Genomic DNA, 6142 nt, shown 5'->3' on the forward strand with positions numbered 1-6142 from the left:
TTCCCCAGGAAATATAGTCAGGTTCCCAGTGCCAGAATGATAGCTGGGCTGGTGTAAACTGTACATGGGGCAGACAAGAGGGACATTATAAACGTGTCTCTCATGTGAATGACCCTCTCCCCTTGGTCACAGGTAGGGTGACTAAGCATTATTAGCCTGAGCTACAGGTGAAAGTACCCTATGAAGGCACACTGTGAACAGCCACATCCAGGCCACCTCTATTTCTTGTTAGGCCAGAATTGACATTTGCTATGGTACTGTGTAGTGCAGGCTGGCTGAAAACTCATTATTCCCTCAAAGACTCAAGAACTGACAATGCATGGCAATATCTGGCTTTGCCTAAGGACTCCCTGACTCATGCTTTCCTTTCCACAAGGCACTCACTATGGCCTTTCTCTGAGTCTTTTTATATGCCACTTCCCTCTGTGCCTTCACCATCTCATTTGTTAAGAGAAGGAGGAGAGAAAAAAAAAAGCTCGGAGGTTTCCTCTTGCTAAAACCTGCTGTGATTTGATCGACAAAACCAAACCAGGTTCATCCCCACCCTACCCATGATTTTTTCAGGTTCTCTACTCTGCTTTTGAGTGGACATCATTATAGCACTCAGCGTTGGTACAAATTCACTGCACAAGGTATTCATTGTTCCTAAAGCAGTGACACAGGACTCGCTGTAACAGAGAATATGCACATTGATAAGGACCAGGGGTGAGGCTAGCATCCAGATTCGTCCGGCTGGCATCGCCCCATCAATCAAGTACAGGGTGTGCATGGAATTGAGCAGCTGGGATTACGAGGAAGTGTTGTGGATGACAAGCTGTCCGATCTGCCAACTCCTTCGGGGTTGTAAGACTGTGATGGTCTCAACACAGATATGCACTGAATGGTTTAAATTTTATTTGCATTTAGCCTTCCCCCAAAAGGCATTTACCTTGGGGCTGGAGAGATGGCTCAGTGGTTAAGAGCACTGACTGCTCTTCCAGAGGACCCAGGTTCTACTCTCAGCACCCACATGATGGTTCACAGCCATCTGTAACTCCAGCCTTAGGGTTTGTTGTTGTTTTTAACTTTTTCAGTTTTTTTTTTTATGTAGATTTGTGTTTTGCCTGCATGGATGTCTGTGTGAGGATCCCCTGGAACTGGAGTTACAGACAGTTGTGAGCCACCATGTGGGTGCTAGGAATTGAACCAGGGTCCTCTGGAAGAGCAGCCAGTGCTCTTAACCTCCGAGCCTTCTCTCCAGGCCCAGTCTTACGCCCTCTTCTGGCAGGGCACCAGACACACACCTGGCACACAGACATACATGCAGGTAAAACACCTATTCACATAAAAAATAAATCTAAACATGATTGTTAAGTTCCCTTTTTAAACTATTATTAAGAAAAGATGTTTACCCCAAAGCAACAGAACTTCTTGTGGATATAAAAACAAAGCTTAGAAAGGATTTTTATCTCCCACAGAGCTAACACTAACTTTCAAAAGGAGGGAAGACACCATCCCGACTCAGACCACCAGTCACCATAGCATCTGTATTAGCCATTATGCTCTGGGTCTGGTTGTGTTTTCTCTGTGTTTGACAACATTGACGTGCAACACGTAATAGGACTGAATCTGTAGTTGAACTAGTCAACAACCCAGGATAGCTTAAAAAAATTCAAGGTAGCAGATGAGGAAGCAAAAGCCATATAATTAACCAAAAAGCTGCATTTGTTAATGGTAAACACACAAACTCCCTATTTTTCCCTGTGTCTATAGAACCAAAATGAACACTAACCTTATAACAAGAGGCATGCCCTAGTGAGCCTCTTGTGAAAGGTGATGGCTCATGTGTTGGGCTGCTGACTGAGAGAGAAATCACAAAAGTGTATGTACAGTTAGGAGTGACATTTTGAATGAGATGACCTCCGTAGTTTTGGTCATTTGATTATTTGATTCCCAGTTGGTAGTACTATTCAGGGAGTCTCAGGGTTGTGGCCTTGAGAGAGGAAGCTCAGCTCTGGGTTGGAGGGCAGTGTGTGTGTGTGTGTGTGTGTGTGTGTGTGTGTGTGTGTGTATTCAAGAGAAAGAGCGAGAGAGAGGGGGAGTGAGAGCAAGCGTGCATAACGACTTGAAGCACTTCCGGGTCACTCAGCTCTGTCCTTGTCTTCTGAAGATGTGAGCTTTCAGCTAGCTGCTTCAGCCACCATGCCTGCTTGCTGCCATACTTCCCTACCATGATGGTGGTAGACTATTATCATTCTGGAACCAAAAGTCCAAATAAAACCTTCCTTCTTTAACTTTCCTCGGTCATGGTGTTTTATCACAGCAATAGTAACTTAATACAAGATGACTTATTACAAGAACAGGGTCCCAGTAGGTCATATATTCAGTGAAGGGAGTCAAGAAAAGTGCCATGATCTAAGATCATGCTCCTTCCTTAACATTTGGCATGAAATGGGAGGACAATTCCTTAGGTGTTTGATTAACTTATTCTAGTTAAGAGTCGTGCCTGGGGCTGGAGAGATGGCTCAGCCATTAAGAGCACTGACTACTCTTCCGAAGGTCCTGAGTTCAAATCCCAGCAACCACATGGTGGCTCACAACTATCCATAACAAGATCTGACACCCTCTTCTGGAGTGTCTGAAGGCACCTACAGTGTACTTACATATAATAAAAATAAATAAATCTTTTAAAAAAAGAGAGCGAGGCATGCCTATTTAAAGAGGGATCGTTTTGTCAATTAGACACAATCTAGAATCACCTAGGGAGTCTAATAATTGTCTAGATCAGGTTTGCTTCTAAGAATGTCTATGGTGGATTGCATTGATTATGTTTATTGATACAGGAAGACCAAGCCCACTGTGGGCATCACCATTCCCTAGGCTTGGGGTCCAGAACTATGTAAGGGTGAAGAAAATTAAGAGAGTGCAAGCATACATGCATTCACTGCTCTCTCTTAATAGTTATGTATGTTATATGATCAGCTCCCCCAAGATATGATGAACTATATCGGGAACTGTGAGCTTGAAAAAAACAGCAGCAGCAGCAGCAACAGCAGCAACAAATCCACTATGTTGGTTTTGGTAGGTATTTTATCACAGCGACAGGAAGGAAACTAGGACAGAGGATTATGCTGGCTTATGTTACAGAGACAGGGCTCCTGACTCTTTGAATTTAGAGATTATATTAGTCTAAGAGGTGAAGTGCCTAGAGTTTAGTAATATTCTTCTTTTTAATTTACTTTTATGCAAATAGGTGTTTTGCCTACATCTAAGTCTGTTCATCTTGTTGGCCTGGTGCTTCCAGAGGTCAGAAGATGTCAGAAACCCCAGAATTGGAGTCATAGATGTTTGTAACCTGCCATGTGGGTAGTGGGAACAAAACTCTGGTTCTCTAGAAAAGCAGCTCTGCTCTTATCCTACTGAGTCATCTTTCTAGCCCTGGTAACCTCCTCTTCCTCCTCCTCCTCTCCCCTCCTCCTCCTCCTCCTCCTCCCCTCCTCCACATCTCCTCCTCCTCCTCATCTCCTCCTTCTCCCTCCCTCCCTTCCTCCCTCCCTCCCTCCCTTCCTATCCTCTTCTCCCATGTACTGCTCCCAAATCCTTTTGAAAGACAGTTAACTTGAAATTGAATTTATTTCTGAATATAGGAAACCATGCTTTTATTACTTAAAAAGAAATTGTGTGACTATGGCACACATGTGGAAGTCAGAGGGCACCCTGTAGGAGGCACTTCTTTCTACATGAGTCCCAGGGATCAAACTTCTGTGTTCAGGCTTGAAAGCAGGCTTTTAATGCTGTACCATCTTGCCAGTTCCATGTTTCTTTGGAAGATCTAGAAATAACAAATGAGGCCAGAATCCTTTTCGGCGACCTACCCCATTCCTCCCATTTAAGTAACCAAGACGGAATCACCAGTACTGTAAGGAGAGGATTCCCTCCTCCCCATCTCTCAGAAGGGCTTCTCTGAATAGCTCAAGCAGGCTTCCTGCTTCAGCCTCCTGTGTGCTAAGATTACAGATGTGTGCACCACATCTGCCTAGAGCAATAGGCTCTCTTTTTTGCGGAGCAGTGGTGGCGCACGCCTTTGATCCCAGCACTTGGGAGGCAGAGGCAGGTGGATTTCTGAGTTTGAGGCCAGCCTGGACTACGGAGTGAGTTCTAGGACAGCCAGGGCTACACAGAGAAACCCTGTCTCAAACAAAACAAAACAAACAAACAAACAAACAAAAAAACCCAAAAAACAAAAAAACAAAAAAATCCAAAACAAAACACAAGAAAATACCAAACCAAACCAAAACCAAAAAAAGAATATTTTTCTACTCCTAAACTTTAAAATCTCACATATGCATGCTTGCATGTTTTAAATGTAATAAATACCGTATTGATATGATTTTCACTGCACTAATCAGTTTCTTGGTGTCTCTTCACCCTATCTTACTTTCAGATTTCAAGCTTTCCATCCCTCCCTCCCTCCACCTTGGAGGTTCATGTATTATCACCTAGTTTATCCTCCCTTTATACTTAAGTAAACATGACATGACCTATACATGGGCCACATGATTTAATCTCTATTTTGCCTATGCAAGTGTATGTCATGAATTCTGTCAAGCCATCTGATATGTCTGGAGTCTCCTCCTCCTCCTCCTAGTTTGGCTTGGTTTTTCAAGAAAAGGTTTCTCTGTGTAGTCGTGGCTGTCCTGAGACTCACTCTGTAGACCAAGCTTACAGAGATCTGTCTGCCTCTTTCTCCCAAGTGCTGGGATTAAAGGCATGCACCACCACCACCCTGGAGTCACTTCTAAATGGCATCCTTCTTTTCTTTTCTTTTTTCTTTTTAAATTGGTTATTTTTTTTATTTACATTTCAAATGTTTTCCACTTACTAGGTCTCCCCTTCTGAAACTCCCTATCCCATCCCCCCTCCCGGCATCCTTATTTTTTATGCGATTGGATCTTGCTTTCTTCAACCACTTCTCCAGTGTTGGGGAGTTCAACCATTATCACGGAGCATAAATATTTCTTATAAAACTTACCTGTAGTAATTTCCCAATTTCTATCACTGGAGAATGTTTTTTTTAAACTGGAGCAGGGCTACTAATGTTTTGTGTATTTATTTTGTATCCAGTCATCTTACTTTTACATTACCCAGTTAGCAATTTTTATTTTATTTGGTTTATGAGAATCTTTCCAAACCTTTGTGAGACGAATCACAGGTTTATTGTTATTCTAACCATTCATTCTATTGCCTTTATGTTTGTGCACATGCATGCATGTGGAGGCTGGAGGTCAACACTCGGTGATCTTCCTCCGTAGCTCTCCACTTTAGGTTTTGAGACAGGTTCTCTCACTGGAACTGGCTGATTCTGCTAGACTGGTTTCCCAGTAAAGCTCTAGATTCTGGGTGCAAACTGCCAAACCTGCTGTGTACATGGGCGCTGGGATCAAACTCAAGGACTTGCGCTTGCTTAGAAAGCAAGTCATCTACTCAGCCATCTCAACTCATTTTGCTTTCATTAGAAACATTAAACAGGGCTGGTGAGATGGCTGAGCGGATAAGAGCACCATCTCCTCTTCTGAAGGTCATGAGTTCAAATCTCAGCAACCACATGGTGGCTCACAACCACCACTAATGAGATCTGACGCCCTCTTCTGGTGCATCTGAAGACAGCTACATTGTACCCATTTATAATAATAAATAAATCTAAAAAAAAAATTAAACATTCATAGTAGGAGTAAGTAATACCCCTACATGTACCTTCCTTCCTTCCTCTCTTCCTTTCTTCCTCCTTCCCTCCCTCCACCCCTCCCTCCTTCTGTCCCTTCCTTCCTTCCTTCCTTTTATGTATATAAGTATACTGCAGCTCTCTTCAGACACACTAGAAGGTGGCATTGGATCCTGTTACAGTTGGTTGTGAGCCCCTGTGTGATTGCTGGGAATTGAACTCAGGACCTCTGGATGAGCAGTCAATGCTCTTAACTGCTGAGCCATCTCTCCAGCTTGACATAAGCATTTTAATAATTGTTCCCTTTAAAATTTTACATTTATTTTCTCTTTGTCATCGTTTATTTTCCAGCTTCCTGTGTGTTCTGTGCACACAGAAGAGGTCCTCTGGCCACTCATAGTGGTAAGGCCATGGGTGAACAGCCTTTAACACTGAACACCA

This window comes from Mastomys coucha, unplaced genomic scaffold (assembly GCF_008632895.1).
Source record: "Mastomys coucha isolate ucsf_1 unplaced genomic scaffold, UCSF_Mcou_1 pScaffold5, whole genome shotgun sequence".
In the NCBI taxonomy this organism is placed as follows: Eukaryota; Metazoa; Chordata; class Mammalia; order Rodentia; family Muridae; genus Mastomys; species Mastomys coucha.